The following is a 23,576-nucleotide window of genomic DNA, read 5'->3' on the forward strand; positions in this document are numbered from 1 at the left end:
AAACCCTTAAAATTTATTAAGAAGCAAACAACAAAAAGAGCAAAGATTTTTTGAACAGACACTTCACCTAAGGAGATATATGGATGACAAAAGATTCTCAACATCATTAGGCATCAGGGAAATGCAAATTAAAACCATAATTTAATACTCCCACTCATACTCTAGAATTCTAGAATTTCTAAAATCAAAAAGACTCACCATATTCAAGGGCTGGCAAGGATGTGGGGCAGCTGGAATGCTCATAAATTTGGATTTCCTATGAAGATAAACATACATTTACCATATGACCCAGCAAGTAAGATTCTAGATATTCACTCAAGAAAAACCCAAATACATGAAAATATTTATCAAATGGTACATAGAATAAACGTTTTGTGATATGTTCGTACTTGTGCAATCGAGTACTTACTATCGGCAATGGAAAGGAACAGATGACTAATAAACACACTGCATGGATAAATCTGTAAAGAATTATGCTAAGTAACAAAGTCAGCCTCTCCACATACCACATACGAACGATGTCATTTATATGACATTCTAGAAATGGCAAAGCTATGATAGTGAAAGCAACGGGTCACTGGTAATAGGAGCCAAGGAATGGAGAGAGAGCATGGACTGCAAAGAGGTGTCAGAGAAGTTTGTGAGGTGACAGAAATGTTCTACACTGTGATTGTGATGGTTGTTACAACTGTGCCTGTTTGCCAGGGTTCATCAAATCACGCTTTCTGTTCCATGTCTATTCCAAAAGTATGTTTGAGCAAAAACTTGGGGATAATGTCCAATAGTAATAAATTCAATTAAATAAATTGTGGCATATCTGTAACATATATTGCTATGAAGCTATTCAAAATGATGGTGATAAATATGTAGTGATAGAAAAAATATATTACAGTTACTTTTAGCTAGAAAACAAAGCAGTATGTCTATAGTGCATTTTATTATCCATTTATGTGATTGTTTCTTGTGTGTATGAGTATGTAAATATGTATGCATCTCTCTCTTTCTCTCTATATATTTAGATCTCTATATATTCTTTGAAAGTTATACACCCTATACTAACTGGTTGTTTCTTCATTTTGCTTATTATTTTCTAAGAGTCAGAGAATAAACATTCATTTGGAGTAAGAGAAAAGACAAAAGTTACTATTTCAATGTTAATTGCTTTGTCATTAAGAGACTTAGAGACAGAGAAAGAGACATGCAAATTACATAGTACATGGTAGAATGAAGTAAACCCTCATGGAAGGTGAGGGACCGTTGTCTGGGTCAAAGGGCTTCATACCAAACCGGAACCCCTCTCTCCCCAACATCCAGACCCCGACCATGCTGTTCTCTCTGAACTGCTGGGCCCATTTCTCACTCATGATGACTTTTCTCTCTCAGGTTCCATGCCACCCCATCCCCCATCCCAGTGCCTCAGACAACAGTATTTATATTTGAATTTCACTTGTGCACAGAGTTCAAGTTCCCTCCCACAACCAGTGAAGGATGTTCCTGGACACCTGCAGCAGTGTCCCTTAACTACAGATCAAAGACGATTTCCAGAGATCCCCTGGAAATTTCGTGATAAAAGACAAACTGCTCAGGGGAAAGAGCACAGCTATACGGCATTGTATTCCCAGTGCCTGGCACACAGCAGGTGCTCAGGAATATTTGTTGATTGCTTAGTGGGTATATTGAGAATAAAGCACGGGCTCAAGATTGTTTTGGCAGACTGGTGATTGCCCTGGCTTAATCAAGGAGGACTGCCTGCAAGAGCCAGAATTCTTTGGTTTGCAGTCATGTCTGCACGCTGCCTCCGCCCTTGTTGCTCTCTTATATTTGGGGTGGTTCCCAGACAGAGATGTAGCCTGCTGAGCACGAGCATGCTTTCCATCTCACTGGGTGGAATATTTACAGACCTATTTCCAATGTTTTCTACCATACTTTCCTGTAGTGCTGGGCAGGGCTGGGCCAGTCAAGCAGTGAAGGTTGATCCTCATTCTCCTACTCTTCCTCAAAATTATGGATTCACTAAAACCCCAAATACATTCTTACCTGGAAGTTTTGTCTCATTTTTTTTCATTCAGTTTTTAATGAAACCAAATCCCTATTGCAAATCTATTTTTTACACGATCCAAACTCAGCTTTGCCAGAAATATCTAGTGTTTCTAGTTAGAAGCCTCCAAAGCCTAGTGCCTGTGGACAGGATATCAGGGAACCCCAGTTTACACTGAAACCAACAGTGAAGAAACCAAGTGTCATAGATAGAGACTGTGTAGCATCATAAATCAAATCATGGGCCCTAATTTATGGTGTAGGAAATGAATGCTGATGTAGGAGGGAGATGTTGAGTCCAAAATCTGCTTTTATGGCCTCACTGGTTAAGGCAGTTCTCTTAAACTTTCTGGGTCTCAGTTTCCCTCTTTGTTGTCTAGGAGAACTGGCTTCCTTCATTGACGTCATTCAGTTCCCTTCAACTCCAGTATTTGGTGATTTTTATAGTGTTCACTTACAAATGCCTGGGAGGGGGCAGTCATCTGGCAAGATGCCCCCCCAGTCCCTGCCTTGTCTTCCTGCTCGTCAGTGTGTCCAACAATAATAAGTAACCAATAATAAGTAATAATTGGCTGCAAGAAAAGAATGTGTTGGATCAAGCGGACGTGTCTGCTCTCTACCCTCTGGAGAAAACAGGGCGGCTTTGATGTCGTCAGAATGGGTTCCACATTTTGACCTCGGGAGCCCTTAGCTCCCAGTGGGCCCTGTTGCCAAATACGTGGAACAATTATTTACAATTAAAGGAGCATTTCATATCTCTTTCAAAACTGCCACAATTGTTTTGTTTTAAAAAGAAAAACAAGCATAGTCTCAAAGATGAAATCCCTGACGTGGAAATGGAAAAACGAAGGGCATGGAAACTGCCCCTCACACACCGTTCCTGTTTAGTAACAGATAAGCAACAGGCTAAGTGATGTAGCCAGTCAGCAAGTTAATATGGAGCCAGACCAGACTCCTGGTTTACAATGGAGAAAATAGGCATGAAACACTTGTGGCATCCTCCATGGAACCCCAAGTCTCCAGGCCTCTCTCTGCTCAACCCTGGTCTCCGAATCAACCCTTCTAGGACTGGGACTTGGTGACGGCCCATGAGATCAGTTATAAAGAAGACACAGCACGGTTCTGTCACAGGATAATTGTAACTTCCCCTCTCCTTCCTCAAAGTGCTATTATGGATATCTGAAGGCCTGCCTTCTTCCACATTCACTCAGTTCTTTTAGAGAAGTGTAGCATTTTCTGGGATGTGTCCTATCAAACTCTAACCCGGACAAATCGAATGACACATGAAGTAGCAAATTTGAGATGTGCTACGTAATCTCTCTCGAGACTCTAAGAAGTTACACACACAATAAACAGTGGTTTTGATATTGGCCAGGAAGCGCGAAGGCGACTGGACCAAAGGAGCTCTTCAGTTCTCCGTACAGAACGTCCAACCAGCCCCACCAGCTGAAAATAATCTCCCCTCCTGTGAACTATAATAGAACTTTACTTATGTCTGTCTCATAAACTTTTAAATTTATTTTTATATTATAGACATATCAGATATATCTTATCTGTTCTAATTGCCTTTATGTTGCTAGAGAACAGATTTCTTATTCTTCGGTCTTTATTTACCAAAGACCTGACATATGAGATCAATCTATACATGCTTGATTCTATGGATCAATCAGTCTAGGAACTAGAATCTTCTAAATATCCACAACATCATTCACTGGCAAATAGCAATGGAACTACATAAATTCTCAAATCATAAAAAACAAACCATACTATACCCAAAGCTAAAGTTGGGGAGACGAAAATATTAATACTAAAGGTATAAGTACCAAGTGTCTCTCTTTTCCTTTTCACTCATTAATTCAACTACAGATAAATTGGATATTTTCACTCTTTCACCTTCAGATCTGGAAATGTGCTTCATATTCAATTTATATATCATACTTAAGCCTGACTTTGGGGGAAAATGTCTATTTCGGTTTATTCATTATAAAGGGATTATATTATCATTTGTAAATAACATTATATAGGCTTGATGTACAGAGAACTATGGTGTTAAAGCCTCTGATGCCAAACCTTATTTGTTACAATGGCGATTACTCTAGTTAATTTTATTTTCTAATTATTTAAAAGTTACCAAGTAAGAGGTCCACATAGATGATCAACTTTGAAACAATTATGTTCCATAAAAGGTACCTAATATTAAGCCAGACTGACAGAATTAGGTCAGTTTCAGGAGAGTGGGAGAAACAAGTATTGATGTCCTGGGAACAAATATGCATAAGGGGCAATCTCTAACCTCAGTAAGCTCATCACATAGCGGTTCCTCAACCGTGGCACTATTGACACTTTGGACCAAATCGATCTTTGTTGTAAGAGGCGGTCCTGTACATGGTAGAATGCTTCATGGGATCCCTTGCCCCTACTGACTAAATGCCAATAACACATCCTTAATATTGACAATCAAAAATGTTTAGTCATTGCTATATATCTCCTTGACGGGGAGAGGAACACAAAGGTTGCCCCAGTGGAGAATCTTTGTAATCAAGAAGAGATATTTAGAATCGTATAAGATCACAGAGTCATCTTCTGACTAATGATTCTCATTTTACATGCTACTGATGTAGAAAATCTAGAAAAGCTTGAGCTAATGGTAGACTGAGTCCAACATACGACAATAAATGTTTGATATTAATTTCCTTATTCATAGAAGAATAGAATAAACATTTCAATATTCGTACTTTCTGCATGTTTGAATCGGCCACAAAGTACTCATTTGTTGAGTTCTCTTTGCACGCAGCATGCATCTGGGCGTCAGGAAGACAGAATTGTCCAGTATGGTTCTGTGTGCAATTAAAAACTACTTGAAACTAAAACTAATGTAATATCGTACATCAACTGTAACTGAAAATAAAAAGAATTTAAAAAGAAATAAATAAAACTAAAAGTACCCTATTCTTAAGCAGTAGAAGTAATAGAATTAAACTAAAAGCCATCTTACAGATGATCTACCTATCCTCTGTGTTTTTTTTTGGGGGGGGGGAGAAAAATAAGACCCAGAAAAGTCAGAAAGGTGATACAACCAAAGGACACCCACCTAGTAAATGAACTTGGGACAAACAGATGTCCTGACTCCCAGTCAATGGTGCAGACCATCCCAAACATGAGCTCACTGCTAAATAGTGTAAGATAGACCCCAAGTGCCTGGAGTGAGCAGAGGGAAAGGCACATCGATAAGGACTGGAATAGTCAGCGAAGGCAACGAAGAAGGGGAAGGGCTCAAGCCAGTCCTCGAAGATCGCATGCAGGTGGTTTCAGGGAAGCATCAGGAGGCCCATTTTGGTTTCTTTCCCATGGACTTGGTGCCAACTTGGGAATAACAGGAGAGGAGACAGAGAGGAAGGAAATCATCCGGTATGAACCATGGACTGAGTTCATATGGGGAAAGAATAAAAATAAGACTTCGGATAGTCTTCAGAATCATTCTGAGGAGTCTCAGGTCACCTTCTTTTCTGGGTACTGCCCCCCTTTTGTTCCTCAGTCTTCAACTGCAGAACACCCTGTCGGCCCGGAGGGGTCTTTTGAGAGCAGCTGCGCTGGAAGGGAAAGCTATCCTCAGGTTTCAGGCACCCTTGGAGCTGCCCATCCTAGAAAGATGCCCTTGTTATGATTCAAATTATGAACTTGAAAAGTCCCCGCACACCCAAAGTGCTAGGAACAGAAACAACCATTGAGTTTCAAAAACCAAAACTTTCATCACTTCTTTCCCTTTAGCGTTTGATCTTGACTATTAAAATGGACTTGATTCCTTTTGTCTTGCCCAAGCTGAATTTTTTTTCTGTATCAAAGGACAAGTCTGGCATCAATGAGTGAATTATGTAAATCATAAAAGTGAATTTGACTACATGGCTCAAAAAACTGAGTTAATCCAATACCAAAATTAATAAATCAACCTACAACATGAACATTGCCTCAAAATCTAAAAAAATCTGAATAAGATTTCTTCAGGAGAGAGCTGAGGGAAGTCGGCTAACTACTATTATTAGCGTCTCAGAAAGGCTGCCTGGAAAAAAAAGAGAGAAAGGGAGTAGGCCCGTCTCTTTCCATTGGCCCCTCCACAGTCCTTCTATGTGTGTGCACGCACATATGCGTGGAGAGAGACGTAAGAGGGGAGAGACTATTCTGGGCTGGAGGACTGGCAGTGATTCTAGATGGAAAACGTGTAGGAGAAAGTAAATGACCTAGCTGAGGTGTTTCTCCAAACTGCAGAGAGGCAAGGACAGCTCTGACAGCGCTTCCAACCACCACCAACCACCAAGTGATAACTAAGGAAAGTAAAATACTACTGATTTTCTCACACTTTCTCAGGCATATGTCAGGCAAAACACACCACTAAGGCACTGAGGTGATTTTGCCCATTGTTCAAGCCTTCTAAACATATTTTCTGAGTGCAACTCCTTTCTCTTTTTTAACCAAATTTCACTCGTATGAAAACATTTGGAGAGAGGAGAAAACAGGACATAAAACCAAAAGAGACATCTCGGTGTTGGTTTCAGGCATTCTTCCCAGCCCAGTGTCGGAATCCAGTGGAGAGGGGGCTGCGGGAAGGAGCCGGAGGAAACGCCCTCCCAGGGACTCTGACCCGTGAGAAACAGCTCAGGAAGGCAGTGATGTCTGGGGTGACAAGGTGCGGCTCAGGGCTGGGAAGCAGCCTTCTCCAGCGCTCTGTGGAGCATCCCTGCAGCGCGGTGCGAAGTGTGGGGACAGAGTGAGGAGACCGAACCCTTACTGGGACAACGGCATCCTCAGAGGGAGAAGGAGCAGTTGGGACACTCTGGGGCATGGCCCTCAAGGAGATTTTTTATTTACCCAACACCTCAATAATGGTGTATTGATCAGCTCTCTGTCTGGCCGTTCTATGTTCTGAGGATGCTGCAGTGAGCGAGAAGCAAGGGCAGGAGACAGCAGTAAGAGAAACAGAACATCGCGCAAGGCACTGTGTATGAGCTCATCCGGGACACCCCGGGACACCCAGAAACAATGGGGAAGAAGTGAGGCTGCAGGGCTGTGGTTGGGGGCTGGGACTATGCAGATGAATTCATAATCCAGTAAAATTTTGGTTTAATGTTCTTACTGTGGTATATGTACACAGGTGGATATGCGCATGGAAAAAGGCTGGAAATACACCAAAGTGCTAGTAAGGTTACTCATGGGCATTCAGGTTATAAATTATATTTTTATATAATTTCATACAATATTCCTATTTTCCAAATGTTCTAGGGTGGATGCATATTATTATTATAATAAACAGAAAAAATGTGGCCAGGGAAGAGATGGTAAAACTCTGTCAGTAATTTAATGTGCTTTGGATAGTATGATTATCTAGAGAAGCTCGGATACTGCAGTATATTTAGAAGAAATGCATCCCATGATAAACTTACCAAAACAGTGGATTAAAATGAAATGTGTTTCTAAGCATAGAATAATTGACACATTTTGCTGCTGATGATCTGTAATCAAATGTTTAATCTTATTGAGGTTTTATTCCTGCTAACAAAGTAAATTTTACTCAAAATGAAAAGAAAGCAATTGCCTCTTTCTGGGGGCAATCACAAAATAAGCTCTGTAATTTGCTAAAAGATCATTTCATTGATAAGTAGGTAATTAATTGAAGTCTCTAGACAATTCAAGAACTCAAATGTCACATCTTTGCCCTGGTGTCGCTATAAAGAGATGAAATTGTTCACATGTGTGACTTGTCCTATATCCTGTTACCATAATCGTGTACTTTCTAGTTCATTGGAAAGGTGTTCCCCTGGAAACATCTGTCATCTTTAGTGTAGCCATGTATCTTAATGTACGTGTGTGTGTATATACACATACACACATATATATACACACACACAAATGTATACAAATATACATATATATATATGTATATTTATATACACACACATACAAATTGGTTCTCCTGGAGAACTATAATTCAACTTAGTATCTGATACAGTTGGAATTCCTTCATTAATCAGAAAAAAAAGTAACAAATTTTATCTCATTCTCCTCCTGACGACTTAATTTCAGTTAAAAAAAATGGGTGATTAATTTTCCTAAAAACACAGTAGCGAGACTCTGCCAAACAATCCTGGGCCTGGGTTAGAGAAATGAACAAGATATGGATACACAGCAAGTCGAGAAAGGCCAGGCTTGGTTGGGTCATAAACATGAGGGATCAGCATGGGGACCCCAGAATGCGGAGATTCTTAGAAGTGAAAGCTCTGGAGAGAGAAGTGGTGGCACTGATGTACTGTGTTGTCCTCACATGGGTTACTGATTATTGCTCGATGATGATGTTAGTGGCAACTATGCACCTACCTCACTAATCCCAGAAAATAAACCAGAAATGCTGATTTGGTAAAATCAGATCTCCAAGAGAGTTCATCCAAGAAAACCTGCAAAGAATTGTCCAGGTTTACTGTCCACAAAGCATTCATAGCTCCAATCCAAACACCGGGGCACACTCACCAAGCTTCAGAAGCCAGAATGGCTCCAGAGTAAGGAAAGAATGCTCCAGGCATTCCTGCCTTGACCAAGTACATACACAGGTATGTATGTACACTTTGTCCTGCAAGTTCAGATCTTGGTGTCTGTTTGTGCCCTGATTGGTTAAGAGGAAGCCTTTGAAATAAGGAAGTTCACCCTGCCTAGGTCAGGTTCATTGAGAATCTTTAATGTATTACAGACCTTCCTTTGAGTCCATGCTCCCTTTCAGAGGCCCTCTGATAAGATCTCCTGGGAAATCTAAAAGAGTTGTGAAGGGCATCACAGGTCACAGCCCATCACAGAAAAGCTTGACAGATGGTTCCTTCCACCATATTGAAAATGTGGGAACTTTCCAGTCAATACTGTTTTCTTATTTAGTCCCAGACTTCCCTGGGAGACAGACAGAGCCAGTTGGAAGACATGAGGTATTGGGGGAACTCTCCCCACCCTGATGGAGATAAACCAAGTTGGATTCTCAATTTACTTCTGAGTCTTGCCAAATGAGCTGTTCTGCCTGAGTAACACTCCAACAACCTTATGGTAAAAATGCGTACACTTTTCCACATTGCACATGCTGTACAGCTGAACATGCAAGCCCTTCAGTGACTGTCGAATCACATAAGAGGATGGGAATGACATGTTGAAACATAATTCACCATATCTCTGGTACTTGCCAAAGTTTTCGTATTGTTTCTATTTTTTTTTCTCTTACAGGGGAAAAACAGAAAAATATGCTTGGTTTTTTTCCCCACTTAAAAAGAGAAAGTCAGATCTAAATAAATAGTTCATCTTAATAGTTCTCTTGCTTTCAAGGGAGAAAGACAAGCAGAAAAATTATTTAAATGCATTTGTAGAGAAGGAAAATCGCTCCCCTTTAAGCTAAAATATGGGTGAAACAAGTAGAGTTGCATAGCAGAAAAAAATGATTTTGACCCATATTACCAAGCTAAATTCCAAGAATCATCTAGAAACTATGTTCTCTGGCAAACTAATCTAATGCTATTTTATGGCACTCACCAGTTGGAGTTTCTAGGATTTGGGTCACGTTTCCTAATCTATGGTGCTGGAGTTTGCAATTCCCTAGTGGAAGCTCTTTTAGGTAGGAAGTAAGTCGGTCTAAGGAAAAGGGTGAGAGAGGCTGAGGCAGTTGGACTTGATGCCAAAACTCACCTCTGCCATTTACTAGCCATTTGTGCTTGAGCGAGTGGATTACCCTCTCCGAGCTTTGGCTTCTTCATTAATAAACCGAGGACAATAGTAATACCTACCTCATTTAGTGTACTAATGTACGTAAAGCAGTTAACACTTGCCTGGTATGCACCATACGTATACAAGGATGCGTTAAACCAGAAGTCAGCAAACTATGGCCTATAGACCTCCAGTTTTTGTAAATAAAGTTTTATCAGAACACAGCTGCACCCATCATTTCTATATTGTCTAAGGCTGCTTTCTAGCTACAGGGACAAAGTAGTTGCTACAGAGACCATGTGATCTGCAAAGCTGATAACATTTGTTATCTGGCCCTTGTTATCTGGCCCTTATCCAAAAGTTTTTTCCAATCCCTGCATAAATGATAAAAATAACCATTTTTATGATAGGTGCTCTTCTTTTTTTTTTTTTTTTTAATGTCAGAGAGAAACTGACTTTAAGAGAAGGGTGGCAACTTAGTGAAAACCACCCAGCCAGGAGGTGACAGGGCTTCTCTCAGCCCCTTTCCCACTCCGTGTTCCTTCCTACCTTATAGAAGCTGGAATGATGTCATTTTTGCAGGAAGCCTGTGTAACTGGGGGAGGTGGGGCTCCCATAAGACATCTGCTCAATTTTCAACTGACGGGCTTTCAGTTCAAGCTGAACTTACTGAAACCAAACATTTAGGGCTTGGAGGATGATTAAAAATTGTACACAGTATGGTTCATCCCATGAACCCTACCCAAAAACATTCTTGATAAAAAATTCGGCTTAGCTAGCCCCCAACTGCGCCTATCTCTCTCTGGGATCAGTCTGCTTTGAAGTCAGTGAAAGTGGAAAGCATTCCCAGAGGGGGAGGGTCCCCGCTGGAGCCTTGATCTCTGAAAGTTCAGCAAAAGCCTCAGGGTTGCTCAAGTTATCCTTGAGCTGGTAGGTTAAAAATGGAGGAGTGCAGACAAATTGGCAGTTAAAAATTAAAGTTTTCCAGAAAGACAGTTCAATTGAAAAAGTATTTCACTTGCACGCTCCTCAGCTCACTTACGCATAGACTGCAGAGACACTATTACAAAGGGAATTTGATGTGTAGCTATGGCCCATTCACTTCTACCCCCGGAAGCCCCTTGCTGTTAAACATCAAAAGTAGAATTTGAACCAAAACTTTGAAAAAGGAAAAAACTCATGAGAGAAAAGGTAGATGAAGCAGAATTTCTGTGGGTGTATCTCTCAGGTTGAAGAAAGACTGCATCAGAACACACCTAAACAGTTTGTGTTGTCTGCCCTTCCGCTGTGTGACACTTAATGAAACACTTCATTCAAAACATGAAGCTTTTATGCAGTTGAAAAGTTTCCTTACCCAGATGTTAGTTGATTTACTTGCAGAAGTAAAACACCCTTCTGTGATCTAAAGATGAACTTCCAAACTGTACTAAAAGTCACACAGATCGAGGGGAGACGGGAGGGGATAATGGGGGGGGAAGGGGAGAAGGGTTTTCAGGAACAACTATGAAGGACATATGGACAAAACCAAGGGGGGTGGAATCAGGGGAAGGAGGGAGGGATGGCTGGGGTGGGAGTGGGGCGGTAAATGTAGACAACTGTACTTGGACGACAATAAAGTAATTTTTTTTAAAAAGAGAATTAAAAAATTATGCTTTAGTGCTTAGAGTTGACAAAAATAGCAACAGGATATGAACAATTATTTTGACTCTTAATATTTATTCAATTTAAGATAAACTTATTTTATTCTTTCCAGAACAGTTCCGAGATTGAGGGCATCTCAAACCTGCAGAATTTTACAGTCAAGTTACAAAAGCCTGACAAACAAAGTTTATAATGGGAATGCGGACGCCACCTTAGCCCAACATTACCCATGCCACTATAGTGTAACAAACATGCGTGGGAAACAAATTATTTCCAGTAATATACAAGAGAATACGAAATTCCAACATTGAAATAAAGGACGTTTGGCTGGTTGTTTCTGGATTCTGACACCATAACAATTTTGCACAACACGAGGTGGCTTGAGGGGATGTAGAAATTTAATCAGCACATGCTTGGGATACGTGGACACGCATGATGGTGAACTTGTCCTGCTTCCTCATTGAAACCAACTGGAATCTTCCAACAACAAGCAACTTTCACTAAGAGGGACAAAAAAGAGGGTTCTTCAAGAGGGTTAAAAAAGTGGGAGAAAAATACTGAAGCCTGACTACATAAAACAGGAAAAATAGCAGGACACCCCAGTTGTCCAACCCAGGCCAGATATCAAACAAAACTGAAAGTAGCTTAAGGAAGACACTATACAGGTCCCAGTGTTCCTCCACGCTGGAATTGAGCCGGGGGGAAAACGGGGAGAGAGAAAACACAGAGCCAGGCCCTTCACTGCAGAGAGCTCCATCACAGATGAGAAGCCATGGCCCACGCATTCCTGAGCACAGATGGGTAGCGTCTCCGTGCTGCTCAGAGTGTTCCCGTCTTCTTATCCCTGGCAGAATCCTCTGACCGCTTCTTATCTTTTGGAAAGTAGAGCAGTTCTGCAACTTCACCACCCACAGAGAAGTTAACCCGAGGTCTTCCTTCCTGTTCTTACCGAATTCTGAGCTCTTCAGTTTTCTCACTTCATCTCCTTAGAGATTTTCTAGGGAGGGTGTGTGCATTCACTTTTCTTTGCTGTCCTCATTTTGATAGCTTACAATTATATAGCCTTTTCCACTTCCTGCCCTCTTTCAAATATCCCACAGCATCCCTATGCAGGAGTAGTACCATTCCCAATTTACTCAGGAAATGAAGCGGGTACCAACAGACTCACTATATACACGATTCATTCCCACCTCGATCTGGAAAAAGGGGCTTATTGTAACTTCACATTTATAAGCATGACATAAATAACATTCTCATATAAGCAAAACTTAATGCCTTTTAGACACCAAAGCTTCATGGAAACCCTTTTATAGGAAATCCATCTCAAAGAGCTTACATGTCATAAAGGATAGACAATGTAATTTAACTTTTTCTTGAAGACACAAGGTTGTCATTATAAACATCTGTTCTTTTACGATGATGTGATATAGTTTTATTTCTTTGAATCTAGTAATTTTCCTCCTCCTTCTTCTAATCGGGGTATCTATGCTGTTGCTGATTACTTTAGCGGGCCTGCCTCCTACAGTTCCATTTCCATTTCTGGTCCCCAGAGACATCTGAAGCAAGGATTGGATAACCGTGTTTGTTAGGAGCTGCGTGTTAGGTGAGGTTCAAGGGATGACATAGAAATTAACGTGAAGAGGTTTGATGCAGCCCTTCAAAAAGCGGTTTCACTCCACAGAAATCCCTTTTCAATTTACATTCCCTTCAGAACCATGGTAAGAAAGGAAAACCTGAGTTTGCCAAATCTAAACTTCAGATAAGCTAGGTGTTGTGAACTTTGATTTCCATTTCCATTCCCATCTGCTCCCCCCCCCTTTTTTTACATCCGCCTACGAATTATCTGCAAACAAGTTTCCAGGTAGAGTAGTGATCTATGAGTAATATTAGTTTTTTGTCCAGGATTTTTGGTATTATTTTTAATCTGGAAGCAATTTATTACAGATTCTGAAGTTATTTTGAATAATAATTCAAGAAGAAAAAAGAAGCAATATCAAAGTTGATAATTGATGCAAAACCATCATTTCTAAGCATTATTTAAAGAGAGGAAACTCCACTGGAATAGAGATAAAGATATTTGATTTTAATGCTAACTAGCCACATGAACTTAACTAAGTCATTTGCTCTCTCTAGTCCAAATGGTCTACTTTTTAAAAAAATTCACTGACACATTTGAACAACATTGCTTTAAGGAACCACTAAGCTCCCAGACATCCTGGCATTTCAAGTGTGGTTTGAAAAGCAAAATCTGGGAAGTGGATGACATCTAGTGGTTTCGCGGTTTATACACATCCTAACGAACCAACAATTCCAATGAAGTCGCTGTTGATTGCTACAGTCTCATACACGCACGTATCTGGAATTTTTAAACACAGAGGGATCTAGAGGATCATCGAGTTCAGCCTCCTTATTTTACACTCACAGCAACTGAGAGCCGAAGTGGTCACATCCTTGTTTAAGGTCACACAGCTAGATGTCACCCAAAGTCCACTCACTTCAAATCCAGTGTGTTTGTCCTTTATGTTCCCCCATGAAAGCCACACACACACACACACACACACACACACACACACACAGAGGCAAGAAATAGTGCCATAAAAGACCAAGGATAGTTTCATTCCTTTGTGGAAGATCATTGTCTGTCCTCATACCTGTTACTATCGGCTTGAAATGTGTGTTTACTTGTTTAACTCTCCCCATTAGCTCTAAGTTTCATGAGCCTAGGAACCCAGGTCTCATTCATTTCTGCAGGCTGAACACCAAGACTTATATTGACATTACCCCTGATGTCCAAATCTCTCTTTCCCCTCCCCTCTCTATAATTCACTTACCTATCAACCAAGAACTGATAATATATTGTCAGTATATCCCTTTAAAATGTAGTGAGGAGCACAGAATTTTATAAAATTAGATGTAATTGTGCATTTCATGTGTGGCCAAAAAGAAGACAAGTATATTGATTGAACTGCTTTTTCCTACCTTTGCATTGGAAAACGATTCCATTGCTTGGACGGGGTTGACCCAGACTCCCGCAGCCCCAGAAGTTCATGACTAAGGCTTGCCCAGTCTCAGCTTGTCTTCCCCTTGACCAAAGTGACTTGTTCAAGGACATTTCTGATGGTGCCACTGAGAAAGGTGCCTCCTTTTCTTCTGGGAACTTGAGCTATAAATACCTAAAGAGGAAACAGATTCAGACTAGCCAGTGGCCATTTTCCCCGTCACCCAGAAAAAGCTCTTGAAAAATAAAGCAGAGAAAGAAACAGTGGCCTGGCATCACCAAAAACACCGGATCTGGCCGTGCCACTTTCTTTTTGTTTAAACTACCATGAGTGGGCTCTCGTGTCCTGAAATCGGCTGTAGATAATTCTAAAAGACGGTACTCAGAGAATGATTTTGAGACAAGTCTTTCAAATTCAGTTCCCAACCGTTTCTATGCAAAACTAGGCAACTGTATTAACTCAGTGTGAAATAAAAAGCTATATCCTAGATAGGAGATATGAAGTATCTCTTTCTTGGAAAGCTTATAGAATGAGCAATCTGATTCAATAATTGAATATTTATTGATAGCCATTATATTGAGATATTTTATTTCTTTAAGCATACTGTGAATTCCCTAAAGACACAAATCACAGAATAGGCACTTAGTAAAGATTTCTTAATGGCTATTTTATATGTATACATAAATACATATAACTGATACTCAAACCTATCATCTACTATATATAATATATATCTATATGTATGGGTGGGCAAAAGTAGGTTTGCAGTTGAGAGTATGCAAAATAATTTATTCATGTATTATTATTTATCAATTATTGTATTATTTTCCATATGAACAAGTATAAACTTACTTTTCCCCTATCCTGTATATATATAATTGGTTCTGTTTCTCTGGAGAACTCTAACACAGAGGACATTTCAAATGCATTTGTAAATCACCCATACATTCTTATGCAAGACAGGAACGGAAAAATACTTTTATTCATAATCGCAAGTCACTGTAACTGCATCACTAGGCAGGAAATGTTCAGCCTCAATATTGATATGTGCAGATTAGTCTGGAGCACAAATACCCTGACCGTACGATTCAGTCAGAAAACCCGGCGGTCCTCTACCGACATGCCCTTGTGGTCCGTGTTTTAGAGGGACTTCCCACGTATTACTCTCCGACAAATTTTCCTTTTGGTTTGATGATACCCACAGATTGCACAGGTGGAACTCCACCCTTGTCGACTAGTGTTCTCAGCTGTGAGTGACGTGACCCCCACAGGTCATCGGGCAGTTCTGGAGACATTTGTGGTTGTTGCTACTGGAAGGAGGGTGCTATTCACAGCTAGTGGGCTGAGGCCAGAGACTCAGCTAAGTGCACAGAGTACAATGCACAGAGTAGCCCCCACAACAAAGATTTATTGGCACAAAAAGTCCATAGTGCTGACATTGGGAAAACTTTGCTTTAGACAAAGGCTTCTACCATCCGAGAGAGGTAACATATCAAAGCCAAGCAGTCATTTATGCAGTGAAGATGAACTCAGAACCTTTCCCGGAAGCTAGTTTTCACTGAGGGAGGTAAGTGTACAAGAGCAAGGGGTTCCTGAGTACCTTCAGGGGATGGCAGGGGACTCCCGTAAAGAAATCTTCCCGTAAAGAAGGGAGGGACACCAAAAACAAATACACAATTTAAAAAATTTACAACTTACTTTGGAGGGAAGTATGTCCTTTGGAGAGGAGGAGGTTCAGAAACTCCAAAAAGCTATTCAAACTTATTTCAGGTAAGCAAGGGGGATGTGATTTCTTGTGTGTGTCAAACTTGGGCTCCTATTTCCAAAGGATTTCATTGGTTGTTCTCTGACTAAGCAGAACACTAAGAGTCAAAGGAAGCAGAGCACCAATGCCCAAGCTGTTTCTCTAGACCGGTGTCTCTAGGCCCTGGGTGCCCACACGCCAGGGCACTGCAGGAACCATGTTTTAACACTCGGCAGTCAGCTTGTCACCAAGCTTTATGGATTACCAGGGTCCTGGCAGGAATAGCTGGTACCCACAAACTGGGTAGTTTGAAGAAACTTTAATGAAAGGACTATTTCCAAAGGTATGGACATGATATAGAGAAATCACAGGAGACAGTGTATTACTTAAGACTAGTAATAATACCATCCTTACTCCTGCAGGGGTAAGAGTGGTAGGTGAGAGCAGTTCTTGAACCACCGAAGTCCGGGCAGGGGAGATAGCCTGACAAGGGCTGTGACATCTGCCTAAGGGATATAACCTGGCCATGACGGCCCTGCAGGGACGAGCTGGGTAAACAAATAAACATACCATCTCACTCCTCCTGATCTCCTGCTGGTGCTTCTCATTGGCTGAACCCCATGGGCAGTGAGACAGCAGGAGGGTCATTTGATGAAGGTCAGTGTCTCAGTCCATTTGGGCTGCTGCAACAGAACACCACAGACTGAGTGGCTAAGAAACAACAGACGTTTATTTCTCCCAGCTCTGGAAGCTGGGAAGTCCATGATCAATGTCCCAGCAGATCTGCTGGCTGGTGAGAACCCACTTCCTGGTTCATGGATGGCTCTTTATGCTGCATCCTCATGTAGCAGAAGGGGTGAGGGGACTCTCTGAGGTCTCCATTCACAAGCCCTCTGCTCTCAAGGCCCTATCACTCCCCAAAGGTCTCACCTCCCAATACCATCACATTCTTTCACCACTACCCATTACCCCATTACCCCATTTCTTTGTGGCCTCTTACAGACACACAGTTTGAAACATCTTTCAGGGTTTTTTTCTTTTAAAGATGTTATGTATTTATTTTCAGACAGAAAAGAAGGGAAGGAGAAAGAGAGGAAGAGAAACATCAATGTGCGGTTGCCCCTTACACACCCCCTACTGGAGACCTGGCCCACAACCCAGGCATGTGCCCTGACTGGGAATTGAACCAGTGGTTTGCAGGCCCACGCTCAATCCACTGAGCTACACCAGCCAGGGGTCATTTGGTTGTTTTTCATGTGTTAGGATTAATCTTCACTTTCAAGACTGTCATTCAGCAAAGAAGAATGAGAACTGTGGTCCCAATTACATTAAACCTTAGGTAAAGGTGCAATGGTTAATATAGTGACATATAAAGCAATATTTATGTCTTTAGTTACCTTTACAAATAACATGGAGATAATATTCTTAAATATTAAAATAAAAATTAAAACTTACAAAAGGTACAGGATTTAAGGTCAAAATAACCACTGGAGAGCCTTCATATGTTCTCCTGTGATTGCCACTGCAGGAAGTGACGTAATGTGGGTAATGCAGTTTGGAAGAGTGGAAGAAGCACAACATTTGGAGGCAAACAGTCCTGCTTTTACTAACTGTATAACTTTAACCACACTAAATCTGTTCCCCCGACTGGTGAGAGACAGAAGTGGTGCTCCTGGGGCTCTATGCTGAGACAAAAGAAGCAAACCTCGGAGCAGGAACGGATCCAGGAAATATAGGCAAAGGATGGACAGTATCAGAATGTAGCAACATTCATCAAGCCTATCCTTCTGTATTAGCTCTGTTACTCCCCTTATTTGCTACCTCTCTACAAAGGCAAATGCAAATGCTTAAGGTAAGAACCACTATAAACTACAGGGACATGCCAGAGGAGAGTAGGGAGAAAGAGTGCTCTCTCACAATCCATCTTGGAGGGAGAAAAATCTCCGGAAAGAACGTGGCTCCTGGCATCTCAAGAGGAGAGAGAAGTAGGCTGGGTCCTGCAAGCCTGCACAGAAAAAGGGTGAAGTGAGAAGCTTGGAAAATGTGGCTCATCACTGCTAGGAGGCTCATTAACATCTCCAATGTTTCATTAATTTCCAAGAGAACTGTACACCCAGTATGCGCTCTAGATACAAATAGTAACTGTGCTGAGGTTTCCTACTGGGCATTGAGGGATGGTGAGATTTAGGTGGATCTGAGGGGTAAGTGCATGACCAATGAGCGAAGGCCAGGACACAGAAAAACAGGGTCAGCTCTCCTGGGAAACATCGTTTGGCTGGAATTTATGAGGGCAGGGAAGACGAACTGCAAAGTGATGAATTAGAGTCTAAGTAGGAGGGTCTTTAACGCTAAGGTAAAGACAACCTCTGGTCAGCGATTTTGAACCCACGTGCTGCAGCATACCGGCATGTAGCATGAATTTTTAAAACACGCACTACCTGACTGTTTAGTCAAGGGCACTGACCTCTTTTCCCTTAGATTGTCAAATACAAAAATGAGAACAGCCTTGAAAAGAGGTCAGTGTCCCCCCTGATTAAATAATCAGGTATTGCATGTTTTAAAAATTCTCATGGCACGCCAGTTGAAAACCACAGCTCTAGGCAATGAAAAACCACCTTAAGGTTTTCAGCAAAAAAAGAGATATGACAAAAGTGGCGTTAATTCAGGGAAACCTTTCAAGATACTTCCTCATGAATCTGAGAGGGTAACCAGCCAGGACATTCACTTCCCTAAGCATTATTAACATTTATAGCCCTTTGCAAAGTCCTTTTCGTACATCCACTTTCATTTTATTCTCCCACTAAGCTCCAGAATCGTATGTTATTCTAATCCCCTTTTTATAGCTGAGAAACATGAACATGTCACACAGGGTCCCAACAGGAAACAGATGGCAAACTCAATTTAGAGTAATTTACAGAGTGTTTAATTTCAAGGGGTTATCAAAGGATGAGGAAGTGTACAGAGTTGGGAGCCTGGGTCCAGTAACAGCGGGAAATCTGTGACCACTCCCAGACCAGGAGGGGTGAGGAGCCAGAGCTCACCCAGCTCTCCCAGAAGGAAAGAGTTGTGCAGAGAGGATGGTCAGGAAATGAGCAGTAGCCTTGGGTAGCAAAACGTCAACAATGCGAGGCACCTTTCTCCCAGGAAAGAGCCAAGGGAACAAATACTTTGATTTGTTCTCTGCCCACCCATCTCTCGTTAAAGGTCTACAAATTGGAATAACTCACTTCTAAGGAGCCAGGATTCAAATACTGTGGAGTGTGCTCTCTTCTACCTACTAAAGGTTGACAGTGTCATTCGAAGTGCCCATTGAACTTTGGACAGATTCGAAAGGGAAACCAGAAACATTGGTATAAAATGCTCAAGGAATTACTGGATGAGTTTCAAGTTGACACTGTTTTTATGCCTGTACCCTGAGTAAACACCAGCTTCTAAATTGGCATCAGCATTATCTTCTGTGCTGCTGTTTATGGAGACTTATTTTGTATTGCATGCATCTGCATCAGGATTGGTATTATTTTTACTTGAATTCACCATTTTAACCATCTTTTTCAGATATAGAACAGATTGCAGCATTAATTGCAAAGAAATGAGAAGGAAAAAATCACACCAGTAGGAACCATATGTCTTATAGCTCTGAGGATTTTAGACTAAAACATAAACCAAGATTTACTAGGGAAGTATGATGCCACTCCACATGTGATAGGTGGGTAATTCTGTTACAACAACGAACACCTGATAAATGCAGTGCCATATTTTCCAAAGCACATTACACAACTATAGTTCTGCTAGATATTGTTAGAAGTTAAGCACCCCTGCCTCCCCTCCTCCCCAAAGAACTCCCACAAAACCCTTTAGACCCTTTTAAAGTGAAATAGCATCCAAATTTCTTTAGAGTAAGTAACTGAAAATACTGCTAAATGAATCACAAACACCTTTTGCCTTGGAAATAGCACCTATGAGGCTCAGCATCTCCTTCTAAAGGTGCCCGCGGCCCATAAGGAGGAAAGCAGCTGATTCCTGCACCATGACAGCTATACCATATGATGAGCCCCTCAGCCACGGCTCATTAAACCAGGGGAGCCACCTGAGCTAATCAATCCATAAGTTGGCCTGTGACTTATGATGATGCGGCTTAGTAGTAACTAGACAGTCACTCTGATTCTCCCTTTTGGGAATTTGAACCGGGACATATGGAGTAGACTGGCCAGCTGGTAATAGGAGGAACAAGACACAAAAGTAACTGAATCATGATACTAGTTGAGTAGCAGAGTTCAAAGTCACAACTTCCTATTACTACTGGGGACCTTGGATTCTGACCAACCAACAAACTGCAGTCTTAGAAACCTCCCGTGAGGCCCAACTACTTAGTTTTTCCTGCAATCCATGTAGCCTGGCTATATGTATGAGATTCCTTTTCCCTTCCTACTTCATGTAGCTTTAGAATAAATTTCCTATTTGTCAAAATCACCAAATGACTTTCTTCCTTGCAACCAAAACGCACCCCTCTCCATTTTTCCAGTAATCAGATTCATACTTACCTGGCTATGTTCCAGCGGAGTGTTTCTCTAAACCCAGCACTAACAGCAAAGCAGAACTTTCCGGGTGTATCTGCCATTGTTTCATACCCTTTCTACTTCCTTTTTTTCGAATGTTCTTACATGAGTGAATAAGAGATTATTATAGATAATCTTGAACCTTCTCTAATTAATACTTTTAAAAAGTTGATGATGTGCAATCTTCTATTATTTGTAACATTATTTGTAGCATAATTCACACATAAGTTTGATCCACCTGTCAAGGAAGAGCTTTGGAGAGTCACTGTCCTAAAAGGTATGTAGAGTATTGGGTATAAATTATAACCCTGGATGTCAATCAACAGCTTTGCTGTTGTTGGTGGTGGTGGTAAAAATACAATTGCTTAATAGCGTGCTGGGCTCTAGATCAGCGAGCTCTCTTGGAAGCTCCCATTTTCTTCTTAGGTCTCCCCGTGCATACGGTGAAATAACCCCTCCCTAACACCAGAGGGCACTGTGCCTTCGGGTGGCCTGCCTGAGAGTTTCCCACACCAGCAACTGATTTTTTTTTTACAGCTTCTACATTTTCGCATCAAATTTAACCTTTCAGAAAAGCCTCTGCTTTTTCTTTTGGACATTCTAAGGCCAGGACTGGTTCCTAGGTTGAATGAGAACAGGAGGTTAAGAGAAGCTGCTAGAGACCAAGTTGCACAGCAGGGAGAGCAATCTGTAGTTGCTACCCTGTCCTGTTGGGCCTCCAGCAAATTCAGTAATCTTAATCTTTCTAGTCTTCCTTGTCCTCACTTAAAATTAAGATACAATTCAGGTAAACCTGTCTAAAGAGCATAATTAAAGTGTTTTGTATTAGAATGTAAGATTAGATCCTGTTGATTATCATTCTAATTAAATAGGGGTAGTCAGAATCACCAACTTAAGTCTATTAAAATTGCATCTAATAGAACTTTTTAAGGAGAACACCCACCAAGTACTCCCAATAATCTTCTCATCCTATAAACCTTCTTCTAGATCTACTCAGTATAGGAATTTTGGCTTATTTCACAATACAAATTGAAGTAATTTTTCTTTTTAAAATTTTTTCAAATTAAATTTATTGGGGTGACACTGGTTAATAAAATTATATAGGTTTCCATGTACAATTCTACATCATCTGCATAGTGTGTGTTCACCGCCTCACGTCAAGTCTCCTTCCATCTCCATTCATCCCCCCCTTTACCCTCTTCTACCTCCCCCACCCCCCTCCTCTCTGGTCATCACTGTGTCTCTTTGAGGGCTGTTTTTTTCTTAATCCTTTCACCTTTCTCACCCAGCACCCCACAACCTCCTCCTCTCTGACAGCTGTCAGTCTGTTCTCTGCACCCATGAGTCTGTTTCTGTTTTGTTAGTTTATTTTGTTCATTTGATTCCACATGTAGGTGAAATCATATAGTATTTGTCTATCTCTGACTGGCTTATTTCATTTAGTATAATGCTCTCCAGGTCCATCCATGCTGTAGTGAAAGGTAAGATTTCCTTTTTTTATGGCCAAGTAGTATTCCATTAAGGGGTAATTTTTCAAGCAATGTGTGTCTACACATTAATTCCCATAACACCTATTGAACAGCAATTATGTGCCAGGCTTACATTTGCTAGATGCTAGCAAAAATACACAAGTTGTGCTTTTGTGAAGTTTTCCACCTAAGAGACAACATATTTTTTTTAATTGTAAAATTGAACCGACAGGTGCTACTAAGAGAGTTACATGAAGCTTCCAGCAGATACAACGCGTCGATCAGGAAGTGGTTCTCCAAAGAAAACTATTTGAGATCTGACAAATAAATAGGTGTCAAAGAGGCAAAAAGTGTCGGGGGCAGGGGGCAGGCAGAGATGAGGAGGGGGAGGACAAACTGAGCGTGTACCCGAAACTTCATGGGGGAAGAGCTGAGAAAAAATGACGTCGTTGTGGCTAGGGGTCAGTGTATGGAGGGGAAGCGAGAAAGTTGGGCCACCAGGGGCCTTCAAAACCATCACTATTTTTACTCTAAGACAACTGAAAGCCACTGAAGAGTTTTAAGCAGGGGGTTCCGTGATTATATTTGTATTGACAAGACTATCCTAAGCGCCGTGTAAAAAATGAATGCAAATAGCAGGAGAGGAGGCTGCTGTTCTTCGTGGAAGGATGACTCTGAAGGTGATGAGTTGTTGCGCGGACTGAATAGTTAGGAAGTCAAGTCCGGAAAGCTTGGTGATAGAGTACATAAACTGCAAACGAGCTCACTGCGCTTGATTTCGAATTAGAAACTGTTTTAAAAGGGAGATGTCTGCGGGAGAACCCGTGGGGTCCCCGCGGTTATCCCCGCAAGTAAACGTTTCGCTGGGTTTTCCTGGGCCCCGTGGAAATGCTCCCTGATGCAGTATAGATGTCCGAGGAAAGGCGCTCGTCCCTGCACCACCAAGGCTCGGGTCTCGGGCAGCCTGGATTGCCAAGAGGAGGGCTGGATTCCCCGCTACAGTCCGGGGACCCCGGGAAGTACCTAGAACTCGGTAGTCTCGCTAGGTCCGGCTGCACGAAGCCGCAAGGAACTCTGGCCTCGGTTCCGGTATCATCCCAGTCCAGCCACGGAATTCAGGGCTCTGGGGATGTCCGAGAAGCTCCAACACCTTCTCTCGCTACGGTGGCCGGAAAGACGCTGCACTGATAGGCCGCCACAGACTGGAAGAAGGCGCACGCGTACTGCGGACTTCTAGCCTCACGAAAGGGTCCAGGCCAGGGCAGGCGTGGACCTGGAGTTTAGCGTCGGCCACGCCCTCTCCTCCCTCCACCGCTCTCCCATTTCCTAGAACCGCTGTCACCCAACAAGCTTCTCCATAGGCTTAGAGAAGGGAGAGCCCGCCTCTGCCCGGTATTGATTGGCTGCC

At 41.7% G+C, this 23,576-nt stretch overlaps 1 long non-coding RNA gene across 2 annotated transcripts; it reads right to left on the minus strand.

The window, feature by feature from the left end:
• Positions 1-159: 159 nt before the first annotated feature.
• On the minus strand, positions 160-23,395 carry LOC123478488 (uncharacterized). Of its 2 annotated transcripts, none has more exons than XR_008425586.1 (4): positions 23,192-23,395; positions 16,714-16,826; positions 14,380-14,573; positions 160-256 (listed from the first exon to the last, which is right to left on the minus strand). It is a non-coding gene; the product is annotated as an uncharacterized lncRNA (long non-coding RNA). The 2 variants fall into 2 exon arrangements; XR_006653698.2 differs by lacking the exon at positions 160-256 and adding an exon at positions 11,546-11,900.
• Between the last annotated feature and the right edge of the window lie 181 nt (positions 23,396-23,576).

This window comes from Desmodus rotundus, chromosome 1 (assembly GCF_022682495.2).
Source record: "Desmodus rotundus isolate HL8 chromosome 1, HLdesRot8A.1, whole genome shotgun sequence".
NCBI classification, from domain to species: Eukaryota; Metazoa; Chordata; class Mammalia; order Chiroptera; family Phyllostomidae; genus Desmodus; species Desmodus rotundus.